General features: G+C 43.2%; 1 pseudogene; it reads left to right on the top strand.

Moving 5' to 3' along the window:
- The first annotated feature begins 1,319 nt into the window (after positions 1-1,319).
- On the top strand, positions 1,320-22,474 carry LOC111150689 (annotated as a pseudogene).
- Positions 22,475-22,547: the final 73 nt, after the last annotated feature.

The following is a 22,547-nucleotide window of genomic DNA, read 5'->3' as shown; positions in this document are numbered from 1 at the left end:
TACTGCTCTGTCCCCTTCTTTCCAAGCATTCATGCTGGCAGCACGTGGTGATAAAATAAAATTGGCATCGAACTTGGACCACCCCACTGAATCCCAATTTTTCTTACTTGGGAAGTCACATTGCTTCTCTGAACCTCAATCATCTAATTAGAGGGAGTGACAATTCTTCTTACATATTTGTGTGTTGTGAAAATTGAAAGTGATAATGCTTGGGAAAGCATTTTTTAAAAACGTTATTATCCCAATGTAACATTCTTTTTTTTTTTTTTTAAGATTTTATTTATTTATCTACAGAGAGATCACAAGTACACAGAGAAGCAGGCAGGCAGAGAGAAAGGGGGAAGCAGGCTCCCTGCAGAGCAGAGCCCGATGTGGGATTCAATCCAAGGACCCTGAGATCATGACCTGAGCTGAAGGCAGAGGCTTAACCCACTGAGCCACCCAGGGGCCCCCAATGTAACATTCTTACATGTCCTTGTTGCTAACAATTATTGAGATATTCTGTGACAGACACTGAGTTAGGCTTTATTGTTTTTGTGGGATTTTTTTTTAAGATTTTATTTTTATTTATTTATTTGAGAGAAAGAGAGCGAGCATGAGAAGGGGAGGGGCAGCGAGAGAGACAAAATTTTAAGCAGGTTCCATGCCCCGTGTTGAACCCACTGAGGAGCTCAATCCCGCGACCCTGAGATCACGACCTGAGCTGAAATCAAGAGTCCAATACTTGGGCGCCTGGGTGGCTCAGTGGGTTAAGCCGCTGCCTTCGGCTCGGATCATGATCTCAGGGTCCTGGGATCGAGTCCCGCGTGGGGCTCTCTGCTCAGCAGGGAGCCTGCTTCCCTTCCTCTCTCTCTGACTGCCTCTCTGCCTACTTGTGATCTCTGTCTGTCAAATAAATAAATAAAATCTTAAAAAAAAAAAAAAAAGAGTCCGATACTTAACCAAGTGAGCCATCCAGGAACCTCTAGACTTTATAGTTTTTTTTTTATCACTTAATATTCACAAAAATATCTGAAATTATGCTAATAATAATGCTAACTATTGTCCTCACTTTGAGAATGGGGAAACTAATGTTGAGAAAGGCTAACTAATTAGGGGCGGCTAAGTGCCTCAGTTGGTTAAGCGTTAGACCTCAAAGACTCAGGTCCTGATCTCAGGGTCATGAATTCAAGCCCTGCTTTGGGCCCCATGCTGGGTGTAGAGTCTACTTAAAAAAATAAATACGTAGACGGTACTCGGAGCGGCCAGACCTTCCGGCTGAACAATTGTCCTCGGTGCCTGCAGCGTCTTCTGCTTGTTTCCCAGGCAGCGCTATCCGGCGGCCAGAAAGTCACCATGTCTGTTCTCAAGATCCACGCCAGAGAGATCTTCGACTCTCGTGGGAATCCCACCGTTGAGGTTGACCTCTACACTTCCAAAGGTCTCTTCAGAGCTTTGTGCCCAGTGGTGTGTCCACTGGTATCTACGAGGCCCTCAAGCTCTGGGACAATAAGACCCACTACATGGGGAAAGGTGTCTCAAAGGCTGTTGAGCACATCAATAAAACTGTTGCTCAAGAGAAGATTGACAGACTGATGATCGAGACGGACGGAACAGAAAATAAATCTAAATTTGGTGTGAACGCCATTCTGGGTGTGACCCTGGCTGTCTGCAAGGTGGGGGCCTTCGAGAAGGGGGTGCCTCTGTACAGCCACATTGCCGACTTGGCGGGCAATGCCGAAGTCATCCTGCGGGTTCTGGCTTTCAACGTCACCAACGGTGGCTCCCACACTGGCAACAAGCTGGTCATGCAGGAGTTCATGATCCTGCCTGTGGGTGCAGCCGGCTTCTGGGAGGCCATGCACATCGGGACCGAGGTCTACCACAACCTGAAGAATGTTATCAAGGACAAATAAGGGAAGGAGCCACCAACGTGGGGGATGAAGGCAGGTTTGCGCCTAACATCCTGGAGAACAAAGAAGCTCTGGAGCTGCTGAAGAATGCTGTCGGGACAGCCGGCTATGCCGACAAGGTGGTCATGGCATGGAAATAGCTGCCTCAGAGTTCTTCTGGTCGAGCAAGTATGACCTGGACTTTAAGTCTCCCAATGACCCCAGCAGGTACATCACACCCGACAAGCTGGCCAACTTGCACAAGTCCCTCATCAAGGATTACCCAGTGGTGTCCGTCGAAGACCCCTTTGACCAGGATGACTGGGAAGCTTGGCAGAAGTTCACTGCCAGCACCAGCATCCAGGTGGATTATTTATTTATTTATTTATTTATCATCTGGGTTGGAGCTCCAGACCCCAGGTCTGGGTCTTCATACAATGGCAGAATTCAGGTATTTTGGCTCATGGAGATCAGGGAAAGGGAAGAGGCAGCTCAGAAGACATTCTGGAAGGCCCTTCATATCACATCCTGGTGAGTGGCTGTCTCGCCACCTCTCTCTACAGGCACAGAGGCTGCCCTGCCCTGGCCCCTGGTTCTTAGGGCTAGCCTTCAAAGTTCCACCTGAAGAATAATTCAAACTCCCTTCCAGATGGAAGGGTCAGACTCAACTCCCTGACCGGCCATGCTGAATTCCTGTGGCTGCCCATATGTAGTCAGCATTGCAACTTCTCCATGGTGCAGTGGGGTAAGCCAGGCTCTCACACTCGTAGAAACGTTTCTGGTGTCCCAGTCATCCCAGCCAGCAGTAGATGATCTAATAGAGAACTACAATTTAAGATGCTTAGAGAGTCCGAAGTCCCCTATTTACATTTTATTTGTCTGCTCATTCCCTTAGAGCTATGCACCTGCCCAATCTCTCTATGTCAAAAGCCCAGGATCCAAAGGGATATTGACTCAGAATCTAATAATCTTTAAGAAAAAATTCAGAAATGACTGCAATCTCCTGTTTGAGCTTTCCTTATAACCTGTACCATGTGAACAAAATAGGATTGCCAAAGAGAACACTATAATCTGAGAGGTAGAGGGGTTTATCTAGGTGGAACCATCATGTTCCAGCCTGACACTCTGCTTCTCCCCTATTTTTCTCCATTTACTCATTTATTGACTGGACAGAATTTAAAAACTAATGGCAGTAATAAATATTCTTCATATCAGCAAATGCTGTGACAACTAATGCTTATAATTAGCATCATCTCTATTTGACAGATAAAGTAATCAAGGTTCAGGGACTTGCCAAAGGTCCCAAAGGCAGGAGGTGAAAGATTGGAATTCAAGCCCAGGTCCAGCTAGAATCAAAGGCTGGTGGTTGCTCCTGGGCCACAGTGCCTCTTAGAACCCTCCTCACCACTCTTTCCGCTGTGTCCTGGGACTGCACCAACTATATCCGGAGAGAACCTCAAGACCATATGTGACAACATGAATGGCCCTGACTCTAAAATAACCAGCAAGGTCACTCCTTCCTCACTCTGATTCATGGAAATGGGAAAGATGCCATTAAGGCATACACACCCCTGCCTCAGAAACACAAGGCAGCTGCTAACAGGGCCAGCCTAGACAGCAGTCCCTGGCTTTCTGCAGAAACAGTCTTTTTTTAAGCCAACATCAAATGTGTTCATTCAGAGGACCCCTTCTGCCCATCCCTCCTTAAATCCCTAAAGTGCATTTCTATTTTCTATTCATTTATTTATATATTTTTACTAATTATATTTATTTATTAATATTCTATTTCTTTATCCCCAGGATTTTTTTCCCAGGATTGTCCCAGCCTAGGGAAGAAACTAAAGGTTGGAGTGAGCATAAAAACATGTGCTTCTCATTAGATTGTCTGGAACATGAGTTGTAACCTGCCCAACTTCAACACTTGGAATAGAAACACAGCACGCAGTTGAAAACACAATTAATGCTATATTCCCACCAGATCTCTGACTGCTCAAGATCTCTGGCTCCCTACTGACTCATCAGACCCAAAATAAATGCCACCCTCTGGCATTCAAGGTCTTCTGTCAGCTGTGTCTCCAGGTCCTCCTCTTCAAGCTTCCTGTTTGGAGCCCCCCAAAACTCCCTGGCTTGGCAGACAGGCTGCCCCTTCCCTCAACATCTCTCCATCTTGGTTCCTCGGCTTGTGCCTGAAATGCCCTCTCACCTCTATGCACCTCCCCTAACTCCATCATTTCTTTTAAAGCTCAAAAGAAAAGTCTCCAAGAAGCCCTTCCTCACCAGCCCCTATGCCTATATGTCTTTATTAGTACCCAGTCAATGAACCATTTCCTCAGCACTTCCCATGGGTCATCAAGACCTTTTCTGACCAAAATGTACTGAGCCCTCTCTATGTGCCAGGCATTGTGCCAAATGCTCTGCATGTCACCCTATTGCTCTGCTCCCTGTTACAGAAAACCTTCTCAAAGAAGTTGTTTATACTCATGTCTCAACTCCTGTCCTCTCACGCTCTTTTGAACCAACTTCAAACAGACTCTTGTCCCCACCTCTGCGCTGAAATTGCTCTTTTCAAGGTCACTAATGATTTCTATGCTTCTAAATCCAATGGTCAATTTCCAGTGCTCTTCTTCATTGATGTCTCAGCAGTATTTGTACAAGGATCTAACTATTGTCTCATCTCATAATGAATGAGTTTTAAGAGAAGTTAGATAATATTCCAAAAAAATCTTTGTATTTGACCTTATGAAATAAAGGTGGGATAAATACATAAACATACACATAAAATCACTATAATTGTGTCAGCTACAATTGTAGTCTGACAAAAGTACAGCTGCTCAAATAACTGGTGTTGCTCTTAGCAATATATTTTTTTCCCCTAATTGTTAACTTGGATAGAATTCTAAACAAAGCAAAGTACAATGTTCTTTTGACTTAAATGATTAAATATTACATGTTTGGTAAGTTACACTGAAGATATTTTATAAAGTAGAAATAGAGTCTAGACTCAAATAATTTAATTACATTTTTTTTCACTAAAGTGAATGCTTGACAGTAAAAGTTGTATGGGACCTGGGGCACAACTCATGAGCAGAGATGGTGACCAGCTTTATTCTGAACTATGTTTTCAAGGTTGTTTGTATAGCAAACAGATTTCAAACACAGAACTACTGTCCCCCTCAGAGCAAAGGGTAAGCACACTTACTGCACATTACAAAAGATTCAAGTTTCCTCAGCCTGGAGTTCCACTCCTGTCATGCAACTGTATCTCTGTCATTTCCTGTCATTTCATGTATCTCTGGCCCTTCCACACTGCCCTGGGGAACTGAGACTCAGGGAACTAGGGAAGGAAAAGGCAGATGCTTTGTCTACCATGATTATCGTAATAAAGGTCTTTATCTATGACCCCAGAGGCTCCTGTCTTCTGCCAGCATCCATGAGGCTGTGGTGGGCTGACTTCCTGGCTTGTACATCAGGTAAAATTCAGACCCTTCAGAGTTCTTGACAATCGTTCCACTGACACTGGAAGTATATCCTTACACCCAAATCTATATTTTAGTCTTGATCTCTCGCTGAACTCCAGGCATTTCTAATTAATTGCCCTCACTACCTGAATATCAAACAGGCATCTCAAACTTAAAGTATCCCAGATAAACTCCTTATCTTTTCCCCCAAATCCTTTTTCTCCTGAAGCGTTTGCCAACACACACACAAAAATGCAAATTAGTCTTCCCAGTTTTTCAGACTGAAAAACTTGGCTTCATTTTGGGGGCCTTTCTTGCTTTTATATTACTCATCTAATGGCTCTCTCAATCCTTTTGACACTACCTTCAAAAAATATGCAGATATCTGACCACTTCTCACCATCTTCACCCCTCCTCCTGGTTGTCAGAACTATTAGCCTCCGTGTGGATAACTGCCATAGTCTTAACCAGTCTCTCCCCAAATATCCATGGGACTCCCCAGCTTACCACTCAGATCTCTGCTCGAATGTCACCACTATCACATTGGCCTTCAAAGATGATCCCACTGAAAACAACCATCTCTCACAGGCCTGGCATGTCCTATTCCTTTGCCCCATTTCATTTTTCTCTCCAGCCTTTACCAGCATCTTATACATAGATGCTCATTTTTTTTTTAAATTTTATTTATTTATTTGTCAGAGAGAGTGAGCACAGGCAGACAGAGTGGCAGGCAGAGGCAGAGGGAGAAGCAGGCTCCCCGCTGAGCAAGGAGCCTGATGTGGGACTCGATCCCAGGACGCTGGGATCATGACCTGAGCCGAAGGCAGCCGCTTAACCAACTGAGCCACCCAGGCGTCCCAGATGCTCATTTTTTATTGTCTTTCTTCTTCCACTAATTTCTTTCCCATTTCCCTCTATTCCATTGGAATGCTACTGTCAGTCTTTTCAGGGTGTGTCTTTTATTTTTTTCTTTAAAGATTATTTATTTATTTGACAGAGAGACAGAGATCACAAGTAGGCAGAGAGGCAGGCAGAGAGAGGCAGGGAAGCAGGCTCCCCACAGAGCAGAGAGCCTGATTTAGGGCTCAATCCCAGGACCCTGGGATCCTGACCTTAGCCGAAGGCAGAAGCCACCCAGGCGTCCCAGGGTGTGTCTTTTATTAAAGGTGTTCCTGTTCTTTAGCAGCTCCCAGACTGCGGGTACTGGGCCGTGTTCACCCTTTGACTCCTACAGCTCCTAACACATTTGCGGTTACAGCATAGACTCTAGTTGGTTGAATCAGTCCAACCTATCCAGGTGCAAGCTGGAAGCGATTTATTCTTTCCTACCGTGGCCCCCTAAAAACTGCTCTGTGGAACCAATTTTCTTTGCTCCTGGGCCAAAATCTCAGTCACTCAGAAACAAAACAAAACAAAAAAAACAAAAAAATTACAAGTGTTCAGTCTGGTACAGTCATCAAATAATCTAGCCCAATTCATGTGCATTATCTAAACTCTGAACTTTTGTCTAGTTCAAAACTCATCTTCTAGCTCAGGCTGCTCTGGGCTGAGAAGTTCACAGAGGTGGTGGGGATGGCTGAGATGGTGCGTGGTCAGCTTCGCTCTCTTCCTCGCTTCACCTCTGTCCACTCTCTAGCTACCCTTCCTGATCTGTCCCAGGATGGCTAAAAGAAAAGGAGATTGGGGAAAGGCATGTGGTCTTATGAAGCTAATGTATTTGCCCACACCCTCTTCATGATCCTCTTTCTAGAGATACCTCTGGTGCTTCCTCAGAGGTTGTATACTGAGGCTACCCCAATGCTGGCTATGCCTTGCCATCACATGACCACCTGTGACTCCCGCTTTCAACCCTTTAGTTCCCTTCATCCCTCCAGGTGGCCTTCTAGGGAAAGATCCCTTGAAGAAGCCCAGTCCTGCTGACTTCCGTAGGGTTTATATGCAGACTTTGGACACAATCGCCATTGCCCTTCTGTCAGTGGGCACGCACCCCACTCCCTCTGTGCCAGCTCTCAGCACTCTGTACCAGGTAGGAACAACCCCATGCAAGCTTCCTGCCGCTGGACTCCCAGGTGAGAGTCAGACTTAGCCCTCCATCCCTCCAGGTAGCATAGTCCCACTCTCCTTACAGCACCTCCTGGAGTCTTTGTCCCATGGCTTGACATAAGGGCAGTGGACCTTCATCCCTCCCACTAGCCAGTGAGGATGGTTCAGAAAATGCACAGGACACTGACAATTCTCTGTAAAGAAATTCCCACTTTCCAGTCTTTTGTCAACATCAACTTCTTAGTTGAGCTAGAGCTGGTTGGTACGGAAAAGCCAGCAGCATCATGACCCCAGGGTTTCCTGCAAAAGTCTGGCATAGCAGCTCCAGAACCTCCACTTGGGTGAGAGGTGGTACAGAGGGAGTGGGGTGCATGCCCACTGTCATTCCTCTTGGAATGACAATAGGATTTCCCACCAACAGTTTTATTATTAGCCTTTGAAACTCAGGACAAAAGGATGAGTTACAGGTAAGACCCTGTTTTAACATTTGTTGAATTGAATACCACAAATGGAACATGACAAGATACATCTCCAAACGAGGTCTACTACTCTTGAGACAAATCCAAAGTCCATCTCTGCTTATCTGATGGATTGGATCATGGATTGGATGGATTCTTAAGTTCCTTTCTGGGAAAGTCTTCAACCAGAAGCCTGGAGAAGCAGTGAAGGAACAGTCTTTGATAGGAGAGTTTTTTTTGGTGGTGTGGTTGTGATGGACACGTGGAAAAGATGACCATGCCAGTCAAGAGTTTGTAATGGGACAGAAACAGTGTGGATAGTCAGTCTAGGACTGGTTCTATCCAGGACACTGGGACCCTTTTATGATAGGAGAAAACTGCCTCTGCTGAGGACTGCCTGTGGCAATCCTAAATGTCCTTATTTAAACATTATATTGACCTGAAACTCCCTCCCCCTTTTTTTTTTTTTTTTTTTTTTTTTTGCCCCCAAACTCCATATCCCAGTAGAAATTCCTGGGGATATGCTTCTCACCAGCTTAGGCACTGGAATAAAAGAGAAAAACAGAAATAAGCATGAGGGACATTAACTCTCATTATTCAAGCACATACAATGATCTCCATGTTTGCCTATTATGAAACAAGTCATCTAATCTTTGCAATTATTCTGAGGAGTAAATAGAACTAGCCCCTGGGAAAACTGAGGCTCGAACTTATTAAGAGATTTTCCTCATGAACACAAAGATAGAAGAAACAGAATAGGTACAACTTGCTACAACCAAAACATCCCCTGGATTTTCCTGCCAGTTCTCACAGTATGCTCCACCTGAAAGACCACTGCTCACCCCTACCTTTCCAGATCCTACCATTCTTAAAGGGCAGCTTCTATCTACCTCCCTGCGTATAGCAGTCTTGGTTCCCTCCAAGGTGGAAGCAATCACTTCTTCCTCGATCTGATGGAAATTTGTACCTCTTTTGTGACATGTCACAGTCTTCGCACCCTCCCAACCCCACATAGAATGTGGCCATTTCTGTGCCCCTTATTTCCTCTACTACAACGCGGAATCCTTGAGGGCAGTGACAGTGCCTCATCCACCTTGATATTACCTAAAGCATATAATAAAAGCATTAGAGCACGTTTCTTGCTCATAGATGGTATTCAACACATGTTTGTTGAATGAGCAACAGAGAGGCATTGCAAAAAATGAAATCTCAGGTATACTGATTTCTCAGAGCACCTTGTTTGCAGCTCAAATGAACAAGATCTGAAGGTCCACTGTCATCAAAAGCAAACGCTGGCCCGTCTCCAGAGGGCATCTACCCTATTCTGGCTTCTGCTTCAAAGTTTTCCCTAAGTCCCAGTCGCAGCCTCTTGATCTTTCCCTGTTTGCTCATTAAAGTTAATTTGGGACATGAAAAGATCTAGGACTGAATATTTCATTAAGGTCAGGTCTTCTTAATGCACCAACTGCAGACAACACGTAAACATAGCACAGAGGTCGCCAGTACGAGGCCAGTGCCTGTGGTACCTGTTTAAAGCCCAAACCCTCTGTTCATGGACTCATATCTTCAGTCAGCTTTGGGAATGCTAAGAATACCGAGAGAAGTAGATCATGTCTCTTCGTGAGTCTTCAAGGAGCTCCGAGGCTCTCCTTCAGGGAAGGGGAAGGGCAATTAGGAAACAGCAGTTTGTATGAAAATAGTCTTGTCTAGAGTCCTGGGTATGGACTAGGACAATTGCTAACAATGTCAGCTACCATTTTCTGAGTTCTTACTGTGTATCAAGGATTGTACCTAGTGTTTTTACATGGATTACTTTTTTCTAATCTTCACAGTGACCCCCTGAGGAAATATTATAATTGACCCCCTATTATACTTATGGGGAATAAATAAAATTCCAACCATGGAATAAGAGAGTCTAACCATGGCAGAGTTCTCCTAGAGTCTGGACTACTAACTGCCTCACTATATTTTTTTTCTTAGGCTATCTTAGAATGTTCCAGTCTTTCTTAGCAGGCAAGAAAGATTCTAGCCAAAAGCTGGTACAGCCGATAGTGTGGCTTTGAATGAGATACTGGTGAGGCAAGGCTTTGATTTCTATTAAATTTCATATATAAAAATTCATTTATGAGGAATGAAAGAATAGAGGTTGTCAGTTCAACTACTGGTGCTACAAGAACCCAAGGACATGGGCACCTGGGTGGCTCAGTGGGTTAAAGCCTCTGCCTTCAGCTCAGGTCATGATCCCAGGGTCCTGGGATCGAGTCCCGCATCGGGCTCTCTGCTCAGCAGGGAGCCTGCTTCCTCCTCTCTCTCTGCCTGCCTCTCTGCCTACTTGTGATCTCTGTCTGTCAAATAAATAAATAAAGTCTTTTAAAAAAAAGAACCCAAGGACAATTTTGCCTTATGTGACATGTCTGGTGGCACGTCAAGTTTCCAAGATTCCACAGGATTGTTTGTAAAGTTTAATAAAACAGGAGCTGAAGGAGTGAGGGAAGTTGGAGAACACAGAAACACAGTAATGTGTCACCAATCTCAAGTCCCCAAAACTTCAATTTCAACAGACATGTTTATTTCAGTGGAAATTTTAAATCTAGTAAATGTAAGTTACTCATTCGGATGGCAATATTTTTGAAGGAGGAACTGGGGTCAGGACCAAAAAAGGAATATGGAGCCATAAAAGAAGTCCAAATATATCAATGATCACAGTAAGAGTGAGTATCTTAAATTCCCCTGTCGAAGTAACACAGATTTTCCAGAGCAAGTTAAAATACAAAGTTAAGCTAAGTATATGACAAGCTTAAGCAATAAGCACGGGAGGGTTGAAAACATAGGCATTAAAGTATACTAGAAAAATAAAAGAAAGTAGATGTTAAAATGCTAATATCAGACAAAAGAAAACTAAAGATGAGAGTCATTAATAATTAAAAGGGACATATGTGTTTTCTTCTATTATGTTCAATTCACTGAGAAGACATGATGATTACATATTTAATGTATTAATATTGGGCAGCTATATACATAAAATAAAAATGGAAAGAAATAAAAAAAGAGAGTGAACAAATTCAGAGTCATTGTCAAAAACCGTAATAGAGGGGCATCTGAGTGGCTCAGTCAGTTAAAGTTCTGCCTTCAGCTCAGGTCATGATCCTGAAGTCCTGGGATCGAGCCCCATGTTGGGCTCCCTGCTCAGTGGGGAGTCTGCTCCTCCCTCTCCTTCTGCCCCTCCCCTTGCTCTTTCTTGCTCTCTCAAATAAATAAATAAATAAACAAATAAGATGTTTTTTAAAAAAATAAATGACCTTTAAAAAAAACTATACTACAGCCATCTCAGAAGTGATATCATATCAAAATGAATAGGAATATAGGATATTCAAATAACTTCTCATGGGACCTTTATGAAGAAAAACAACGTAGTTTTTTTTTTTTTTTTAAGATTTTATTTATTTGTTCGACAGACAGAGATCACAAGTAGGCAGAGGGGCAGGCAGAGAGAGAAAGGGGGAAGCAGGCTCCCAACGGAGCAGAGAGCCCAACGCAGGACCTGATCCCAGGACCCTGAAATCATGACCTGAGCCGAAGGCAGAGGCCTTAACCCACTGAGCCACCCAGGCGCCCAAAACAATGTAGTTTTAAGAAACAGAAATCAGCATAAAATGGATAATTAAAAAAGGGTGCAATTTGTTTAAAAATTAAAAGATGCTTTCCTAGATAACGTTTGGATTAAGTAGAAAATAAAAATAGAAATGTAAAAATTGAACAGTGAACGGTGACGAGAGCACTCCATATTTCAAAACCTGTGGGATGCAGCTCGAATGGACCTAGGTAAAAAAGGAAGTGTCCTTGCCATTCCCCTGAGCCTTCAGGCTTCCTACACCAGAACTGTACCATTCAGCACAACAGCTACTGTCCACATGTGGCTAGTTAAATTTAAATAATTAAAATGAAAAATTCAGGTTCCTAGTTGCACTGGCCACATTTCAAGTACTCCATAGCCACCGGGGGCCTAGAAGTTATCATATTAGACAGCATAAATTATAGAAGACTCCGATCTTTACAGAAAGTTCTCTTTGGCAGTGCTTCTCTGGAATTTGCCAGGGAAATTCCAGTATGTCAACTTTATTGGGTGTAAGCCAACATTAAGTCCATCTTTCAACTGGCCAACCTACAGACTCTTTATACCAGAATCTCAGGAAAGTAAACTCATATTGATGGTTGTGTTTCTATCGGTGATCCAATCTCACTTTACATGGTCAAACATCTTTAGAATTTATTCACATCCGTGCTCCCCACACTCTTGCCGATACTGACTGGTGAGGCCTTGTAACTCCTTGGGTTTATTGGTTTCCTCTCCCACTTCAGACAACGTCTTGTACATCCTTGTCAGGGCTATACTGAAATCTAGTCTTGTTATGGACATGGCGGTATTAAGTGTGTTGGAAGTGGGTCCTACAGAAACTGGGATCCCCTTGGACGGGACTCTCCCTGGTGCGGACACTGAAAGGTGTTCATGCAGAGGAAGACTTCGCTCAGGTAGGGGAGGGGTTTCCTCCATCAGAAAAGCAGGTTCAAAGGAACTGAGGAAGTCAAAGTTCTCAGCCTCACCTGTTTCCTGGTCCTGTCCCAGAATCACTCCTCCTATAAGTGCCCCTGATTTTTTTTTTTAAGATTTTTTATTTATTTGTCAGAGAGAGCACAAGCATAAGCAGGAGGAGTGGCAGGCAGAGAGAGAAGCAGGCTCCCCGCTGAGCAAGGAGCCCAATTTGGATTGGGACTTGAACCCAGGACTCTGACATCATGACCCGAGCTGAAGGCAGATGCTTAACTGACTGAGCCACCCAAGCATCCCTAAGTGCCCTTGATGTAGACTGGTGGGCCAAGCACTTGATTGACACAACCACTCTAGAACCCGTATGTTACCCTCGTTTCTTAGCTGTATCTGCCTTGTAATGGTAAGAGAAATGAAGGATTCCTTGAAAACTGGTATAAAGGGTTTTGAAAGAATCTGACTCTAGAACATTCCCTGAGTTACTGGCAGTTTTCTAGGACACATCTAGGGGTGATTCTGATTAAACTTGAACCTCCCCCATGAACAACTCCTGTCAATGAAATCTTCTAAAATGCACTCTATATACAACCCAGCATGACATTCTCTAATTCTAACTAATTTTGTAATTAATATCTATTTGTATATTCTCTGTGCCTGTGTGTACTACACACTTAATTACATTGTAAGCTTTATGAGGACAAGATTATCTCACAGCATTTAGTTAATTCATGTTCACTAGCTTCCTGAGGACATTCTTGCTCACCTTGGCATTTCACACCAGACAAGTGTCAATGGTTGTGCTTGAGGATCCTTGAGAACGGGGGTGGGGGGACAGGTCTGAGGGGTGTCTCAGTGTGGAACAGTGTGGAACAGGCAGCACATGAAGGACCTCCAGGGGCTCCTGTGGTCAAGCAGTTTTCCCCTCATGAAACAGCTGTCCAGGCACTCATTGTCCACAGATCCTGGAGCTGTCTGTCGGTTCTGCTAATCATTCACCACCTTTGGCTTCCTTCTCAGCTACTTGTGGGCAGTGTCTGGTTTGGGATGGGTGATCCCTATTTTCAAAGCCCGAGATCAGGATGTTCATGTTTTAATGAACAACACATAGTGCTGGTGCCTGGCCAAGGTAGGGGCCCTGAGCATCCCAGACGGGACCTTAAGTGGAGCTACTTGTCCTCATATGTGCCACTTCCAACCTCGCATTGCTGCTGGGTCAGTGCTGCTCATCTCCCTCCTCCCCTGACCACTGCTTCACATCCGCCAGGAGCGACCAAACATGGAGATAAATGCAGTGGCCAAGCGATGAATGGTATCTGCTTATTGCTCAATGTCTACTATGTCCATTAAACCCACAGCACTGAGGTGGTGGAGATAATATTACTAGTGACCCCAAATAGTTTCTTCTGATACCTGCAGTCCATTCAAGGTGGAGCTGGGCTACTCAGGAACATACGCTGGTTCTTTGCTGATGGTAAATACTTAGTAGTGCAATGGGTTTTGCTGTACTGAGGGCCAGTTCCTCTCAGAGAAGCTCAACAATTTGGCAGGTCAAGGCAAGAACCACAGAGATTTCTCCTCCCTAGTCCACTCTATGACAATGTCATACTCTTGGCTTCCCTCTGTACCTCCTCTCCCTGAGCATTCAGCTCTTTAAAGTTTCCTGGGCTTTTGACCACTTAAAAAGGAAAACTTGTGGGTGACAAATCATTCCTTTCTATGCAAAACCCCCAAGTGTTTCCCTCCCTCCTCCTCCCCATCGATTTCCCCACCTCGCCTCTCCATTTAGAGAACACAGACCACAGTTCTTTCTTTTTTTTAATAGAGAAGCCAGAAGTCAATTAGGGGGAAACTGGGACTGGAATCCTGGTCTCTCGATTTCCAGTCATTTTTCTCCCCAAGCCAGGATTTTACAGCAAAATGTTAACAGTGGTTCTCAACAGGTTTGGAACTGCAGGTGCTTATTTTTCTCTCATTTTGCTTGTATGTTTTTCTAAATTTTTTCTATAAAGGCTATGTGTTCATTTTGGATTTGTTTGGGTATTCCAGCTACAATAGCAAACAGATGTGAAAATTTCCATTTCTCAAGAAAAACAGTTCATTCTTTGTTTATTTATAGTCCAAAAGGAGTGTTCCTGAACAATGTATAGTTCCCTAGGAGGAGTAACCCAGGAACCCTGTTCCTTCCCTCCTAGGGATCCTCCATCCTTAACAACATATGGTAATCTATGATATTCTGTGTAAAGCCAGAGGAAGGAAAATAACATGGAAGAGTATGTGAAGGAGGATTTTATGGGTGAGGCCAGGAAGTCATCGGTATCATTTCCATTTACACCCCATTGGCTAGAACTCAGTTGCAAGGCTACATCTAACTGCAAGGCAGGGTAGGAAATGTAGTTTATCAATGCCCAAAGGAAGAAAAGGAAATGAATGTAGTGAAATGCTGGCCAGTATATGCCATGCTTGTGTAAGAAAGGAAAGTTGAAATTAAAATGGAACAAGGAAGTCAAGTTCCTCCTGTAAAGCTCTCTCTTTACAGCACTTTTACATCCAAATCCTCACTCTCCCACTGGTAAGAAATGGCCTTCATCCCCAAGGGCATGGATAGATTGGATTTTTTTCCTGTTATTTATTAAGTAGTGGTAGGAAAGGGAGATAGGTGGTGAGGGTTCATAATCTGTGCTGTGACCTGGGTGTAACCACTCCTCCTTCCCACTGGGGGTGCTATGAGCATACAAATGTTGCCTCTGCCCCACAGCATTGCTCTAGCCTGAGACAAATCATTATGCAGAAAACTGTGATGTCAGCATCCTTCATTTCGAGTGATGAACTTCCTCCTCTTCCACACACCTATCACTCTCAGAGTAACTCTTATTCCATATACCTCCTGCAATAAACCCAGAACCACTTGTGTGCCAAAGGCCTGCCTCACATTCTCTATACCTTGTTCTCTATCATCCCCTCTAAATGAAAACTCTTGCCCTCATGTATTAACTTAAATGCAGCTGGCTATCATCTCATACTTAGGTCTTTTCTTACCTATATGTATTAGACACATAGTAAATCATAATTTATAAACTTCCATGTCTGGAAAGAATATGGTTGCTTTCAATATATGGCCAAAGATATGAGTATGGGTTCTTAAAAGATGCACAAATATTTGTGAGTAGCCCAGGCCTTTTCTGGTTAGTCTCCAGTTCATGTACCACTCCTCTAAGTGCTGCTCCTCTAAGCACTAGACAGGAGCAGAAAAAAGCAGGCCATGGGAGAGATAGAGACAGTATGACCAAAAGCATCTCAAAAGTCCAAACACAGAGCTCATGAGAGCATACATTCTCACAGGTGCATACTAGGAAATATTCACCTTCCTTTTTTTTGGGCAGACGTCAGTTTGTCCCCAGTGTACCAGAATGGAATGGAACAATGAGACTCATATCACCCAAAGTATAGGATCCTGTCCCGAACTTTGCATTCTCTCTGGGAGCAGTGGGCAGAAGAAGATGATAAAAGTAGGTAGAAGTTAGCTCTGAATATGCAGTCCAAAACTTGAAGGGCCCTCAATGGAGAGGAGAGAAGAGAGATCCTGAGTTTTGGTCTTCAGTCTGTAGTAGGACAGACCTGTAATTTCATGGGAAAGTTCATATGTCATTTCTACCTAGGGCTATATCTTTTCTCTTATGGACTGTATCAGGCCACAGTGGTCTTTAAGACCATGATAGTCAATGACTCATTCCTCTATCCTTCATGCACCCTCCCCCCACCCAAGAATAAAGGAATATAGTCAAGGCTGTGGAAAATATCCTATGGAGGTTTGCTGAAAGTGTTGACTGGTTCCATCTTAGCTGTTTATGTGGTCTTATCTTGATGATGTGATGGTACTCATGGACAAGAATGCACCGAGATTTCTGTATCCCAAAGAGTGGCAGGACCTCACCATGCTCATCCTCCTCACCCTCAATGGCTGTTTAGATGTCATGAGCAAGACCTTGCTGCCTCAGAGGTGTGTGCTTCTAAGAAAAATGTTCCCTGGCCCTGACCTTCTACGTGCTCCTGCTATTGTTGACGTCACATGTCTAACCAATTTTAAGAGAAATCAGATTTTTAAAAAGTAGGATCTTTTTTTCACTGTCAAGTTGTCAAAAATCATCCAAAGTATTAAAGAAATAATACTACCTATTGCTGGAGAAGATGTAGGGAAAGAAATCTAGGGAATTATCATACACTGTCTATATTTCCTTGAAGTCAGTTTGGCAGAGTGTGCCAAGCAAACAATTCCATTTCTTGCTGTCTGCAGTGGACATCTGTCATATAAGCCTAACGCCATCTTTGAAAGAGCCTCCCAACATTTTGGACAATTTCCACATTATCAGGCCTGCCTTTTGGTAGATTTTTATATTTAATCTCTGTACTCCCTTGTGGCTAGCTAGGGTACAGGTATGTGACTAGTTAGACACACCTACTTAAGACTCGAATGCACAAGTGAGCAATGTAAGGAAATTGGCTGTGCATGGGGTTTCTGTTCTGTAGAAGAGTAGTGGCAAAGATAGGAACCTATGTTCATCATTATACTGGTTCTGTCCCACAGTACTGGGGTTAGTGCCAAAAAGAGCAACCTAAGCCCATTTTGTGAACTAACTTATCTATTTAAATAGATTCCTCCTCTTAAACGTGACAGAATAGATTCTTACTGTCTATAGCTAGGAACTCTGATATAGCATCTAGTCTAGAAATACTCATACAACTATATAAAGAGCATATACAAGAATGGTCACTGAAACATTTTTTTTCTATCAAGAACTTTAATAAACTTTCACCAGTAGTGAAATTATTAAATAATTTATGGAGCACTATACAGGAATTAAAAAGAACAGGGGAGATCTTGATGTCATTGATGTCAGGACATCCAGATCTCCAAGATGAAGTGAAAAAAGCTAACTCCAAAAAATGTTGGGTGGTTATGATCCAGATTCTGGAGACAGGTATGTTCTTGTTGACCTCAGAAGGTCTTAATTTTTCTCCTTACACCCGCCAAGAATGGTCAAGACCACAAGGCAATCAGGAGAGATGGTATCCTAATGGTGCGGTGAACTTCACTTAACATATTCTACAGAAAACTCTCATTTGAATACTAAATCAATCAGATTTTAACCTATAACTAATGTGACCTTATATAATTTATCATTCAAACCTGGATACTTGAGGGAAAAAAAAGGCAAAATTAATATTTGTACTGGGACAACAGGTAAAAACCAAACTGCTACAGACACACCAGGATTTATGGGTACCCTCCCTATAACCTAAAGAGAGATGTGCTGTATGTCTTCAGTTTGCCCCTTCAAATCCACCTTTCACCTCCATCCTGTTCCCTCTCCCAGGAGACTGCCCTGGTCTGTAGCATATCACTGAGCTCCTTAACCTCTGGCTTCAGGCAACCTTTGGTCAATGATGAACCCCAGGAGGACGATGGATAAGAGTGAGATTAAGGTGTTTATTATTTTAGCTCCTGCTTTTGGGGTCACCTCAGGCTGGCAGTACCCTGCCCCCAGGACACCATCAGTATCAGTTTCTCTGGCTACCATAAAAAATGACCACAAACTTATAAGGTGGCTTAAAACAGAAATCTACTTTCTCACAGTTCTGGATGCCAGAAGTCCAAAATCAAGGTGCTGATTCCTTCTAGAAGCTCTCGGGAGAATCTGTTCCGTATTTCTCCCCTAGCTTCTGATGACTGCTGGCAGTCCCTGGCATTCCTTGGCTTGTAGATACATACTCTAATCTCTCCTTCCATCTTCACATTGTCTTCTCTTTTGTGTGCTTCTTTGGCTCAAATCTTCCTCAGACTTTCTCATAAGGTTTCCTGTCCCTGGATTTAGAGCCCACCTTAAAACCAAGATGCTTTCATCTCAAGATCCTTAATTGTATCCACAACGACCTTTTTGTCAAATAAGGTCATATTCACAGGTTCTAGGGGTTAGGACTTGTAAATATCTTTTTAGGGGCCACCATTTAGGGGCCACGACAATGTCCTTGCTTATAGCAGAGTTTCTCCTGTTCTATGTCCCTTGGGGCCGAGAGTTTACAACAGCTCCAACTGTTACCCAGCTCTCTCTTGGGGTCTCCTTCTACCCTGCTGACATCTGCATACACAGTATCTTTATGAAACCCTCTTTGAACTATCCCAATTTGTGCTGCCATCTATTTCCTGTGGGGACCCTATCTGAAACACCAGTGGAGCAATTTGCCCAGGAGGCCAGAAACCTTAAATAAAATTCATGCTCAGATGTTCAGAGTAGTGACAAGAGAAAAACTACAACTGGATTTCACAAACATGAACATACAACAAAGGAGACTAATTTGTAAACATGTGGGTAATAAGGGGATTTTCCATATTCAATCAAAGCAACCAAAGGACTAAATTAAGTTATCAAAAAATCCTAAGTGGCTACTATTTTACAGGTACTATGCAGTGATTAGCAATACAACAAGGAGAAAGATACAAAGATGTACATGATTATATTGCAACTTATAATAAGGAATGGAAAGGAGGACTGGGTGGTGTGGTAAGCTGAATTCTAGGATGGCTCCCATGATTCCTGACCCTGGTGTACACTCTGTACAATCTCCTCCCCTCAAATGGGACCAGTGAATATAATGGATTATCATGACCAAGATTGGTTATGAACTGATTGAGTCTGAATTACTGAAAAGAGATTGTCCTGGATTGTCTGACTTTGTCAGGTGTAGTCTTTAGAAGAAGGTAAATCATTGAGAAGATGTACTCCTGTTGGCCTAAAAGAAAGCAAACATCCATGTTGTGATCTTCCTGTGGGTCCCATGGCAAGGAACCCTGAGCAACCTGTAGATGCTGAGAGCCATCCTGGCTGACAGCCAGCAACAAAACAATAGCTTCAGTCTTAAAACTGCAAGGAACTGAATTTTGTCCATAGTCAATGAGCTTGCAAGAGGACTGTGAGCCTCAGATCAGAATCACAATGCCAGCCAACACCTGATTTCAGTTTGGTGAGATTCCCTGCAGAGGTCTCAACAAACCCATGTTGGATTTCTGATTCAAGGAAACTGAGATAATAAGTGGTTCACCTAAATTCCTATATTTATGTGAATGTGTTATGCAAAAATAGAAAACTAATATAGCTGGTATTAGTTCTGGGTGAAGGTGTATCCAGCACTGGTAGTGATGAGAAACACTGTATCTCATTACGATGTGTGGCCCATTGCTGAAAGGTTGTAACCAAAATGAAGCAGGGATCCTAATGAGAATGAGAAGCTTCAGGACCATCAAGTTCTTTTGCTCTCTGTCTATATCACAAGGCAGCCTTTGTGAACTTAGTTTCTGGGGTTCCAGAAACAGTGGCTTGGACAGGGCCCATGAGAATAATTCTAGACTTTGAGATACCAAAGGCAGAGGAGAGAACTGGTCGGAAGAAATCCACTTAACCTTTCAGGTGGTTTATCACATCAAAGTTGATGGATGGCCAAGTGTTGAATTTACATGAGCTTCCAGGGGCCTCTTGGAGGCCTGGCAGACAATACCAACTAATGGATTTAAAACAGATAAATCCTTAAATCTTATTGGCTTAACACAAAAGAAGGTTATTTCTCCCATGCTTATAAGCCTTCTACCTGGTCTTTCAGATATGACTCCTCCCATCTCGTGACTTTGTCCTTCTCTAGTACCTCACAGTCTACATAATCAGCCAGTAAATATGGAAAAGGAAAGGTTGAAAAATAGGCAGAAGTTTTGAGAGGCCCTGTCTTGACGTGGTGCACATCACTTCCACACACAGTCTTCTGGACAAACACAGTCACTGAGTGGCTGGAAAGTATGGTCCCAGAACCACACTACATTATGGGAGGGGAGCAAGAGTATTCAGTGATGATGAAGATATCCTTCCTAAACTGAAACGAGATAAATTAATCTCGCACATGGAATTTGGAAATTAACCATAGGGTTCCCAATTTACAGAATTAAGAATTCTGAAGAAGAGAGAGCAAAGGTTAACTCCTAACCTGGGCAGGCATATCTGGTGTAGAAGAGAAATGATTTATGGAAAAACAGGTCCAGGGTCTGTCCTTCAAGCTCTATCCTCAGCCATGGGTATGCGTTGGTCGCACAGTCATAAAGGAAGGACTAGGTATAACAGAGGTAAGGTGAGTATATACTCCCACCTTGCCAAACATTTCCAGAAGAAAAAGAAATTTGCCCCCATTGAAATGTGATCGTTGAAAAGTACCTGAAATCGAGTATATAAAGTCATAATTATGCAATGAGGTATAAAGCTAACATTCTAGAAAAATTCAAAGAGGAAAATTATGGGCTGGTGTGCCAAGAGAAATAAAGAACATATATCCTTTCAAACTGAGAAATTAGAATGTTGTTTTCCATCTCCTGTGAGCCTTGTTTTGGTAAGTCAATGACAAACCCAAGGCTTAGTAACCATTGCTTGAACTAAGATGAAAGTCTGGCCCACGAACAGATGGGCTCTCTCTGACCTTGTGCATATTTCCATGGACCCACGTCCTGTGTGGTTCTTCCTGAGTTCTCAGCCTCTGGCTTTTTCTTCCTGTGGTGTATTTCTGCCTTGCAGCAAGGTGAGTTGCAATCATTTTTTGGTTGATGTTGTTGATGATGATATCCCTCCTAAAAAGAAAGGAGGTAAATTAAAAGATGCTTTTGGAAGACACCATACTAAAACCCCACAGCTATTAAGAAGCTTATAGTGTAGTTCTCTAGATGTTGTTTTTTTAAAAAGAGTTTATTTATTTGAGAGAGAGAGAGAGAGAGAGAGAGAGAATGAGTGGTGGGAAAGGGCAGACGGAGAGAGAGAAACAGACTCCCCGCTGAGCAGGATGACTGATGCGGGGCTCCTTTCCAGGACCCAGAGACCATGACCTGAGCCGAAGGCAGATGCTTCAACCGAGCCACCCAGGGGCCCTGCTAGATGCCATTTTGACCAAACTTCTATATTCTCCATGATCTGTTCTTTTCACTAAAACTTTAAAATTCACCTAACATGTCATTCTATACTGTCAAAATCTGCACAATCCAATATGGTAGCTACTGACACATTGAGTCATTGAGTGCTTGTAAGATGGCCTGTCTGAACTGAGGTGTACTGTAGGTAGAAAATAAACACTGGAATTTGATGACTTAGTATCAAATGAGGAATCTGACATACTTTATAGTTTTTATATTAATTACATGTTGCAATAACATTTTGGATATATTGGGTAAAAATAATCTCATTAAAATTAATTTCACCATTTTGTGTTTTCAATGTGCTGTTAGAAAATTTAAAATTACATGTAATATTTGATTTCTATGAAACAGAGTTAGTCCAAAGAGTCTCTGATGTCTGTTTTATGTGTGTGTGTGTATATGCAGAGGTATATGCCTTCAACTAAATTGTAAGCTCTTTGAGGGTAAGAACTATGTCATATAATTTTTTATGTGCCCTGCTATACTCAGTAGAATCCACAGCAGTAGCAAATTCTTATTTACTGAATTCCTAAAGACCTTCTTGCTCATTCTAGCATTTCATGCCAGACATGTGGGGTGGAGGATGGAGCAGGTCTGAGGGGCGTCTCAGTGTGGAACAGTGTGGAACAGGCAGCACAGGGGCTCCTGTGGTCAAGCAGAGTTTCCCTCATGAAACAGCTGTCCAGGCACTCATTGTCCACAGACCCTGGAGCTGTCTACCAGTTCTGCTAATCATTCACCACCTTTGGCTTCCTTCTCAGTTACTTGTGGGCAGTGTCTGGTTTGGTGATTCCTATCTTCAAAGCCCGAGATCAGGATGTTCATGTTTTAATGAACAACACGTAGTGCTGGTGCCTGGCCAAGGTGGGGGGCCTGAGCATCCCAGACGGGACCTTAAGTGGAGCTACTTGTCCTCATATGTGCCACTTCCAACCTTGCATTGCTGCTGGGTCAGTGCTGCTCATCTCCCTCCTCCCCTGACCACTGGCAGCCAGCTCACAGCTGCCAGAAACAACCGGGGATATGAGTGTGGGAGCTGGAATGAACCCGGCTGCCCCCAGCATACAGGGACCGCAGCCTTGAAGTATGAGGAGCAACATTAAAAGTGACTAAATACAGTTCCCTGGGGCCTGTAGACCATGCACTCCCCAGCCCAGCCCTACCATTACTTAGGGG

Source organism: Enhydra lutris, unplaced genomic scaffold (genome assembly GCF_002288905.1).
Source record: "Enhydra lutris kenyoni isolate GAN:26980312 unplaced genomic scaffold, ASM228890v2 scaffoldscaffold24, whole genome shotgun sequence".
Classification (NCBI taxonomy): domain Eukaryota; kingdom Metazoa; phylum Chordata; class Mammalia; order Carnivora; family Mustelidae; genus Enhydra; species Enhydra lutris.
The sequence above is the reverse complement of the archived record's forward strand: the minus strand, read 5'-3'. Positions and strand labels throughout refer to the sequence as shown.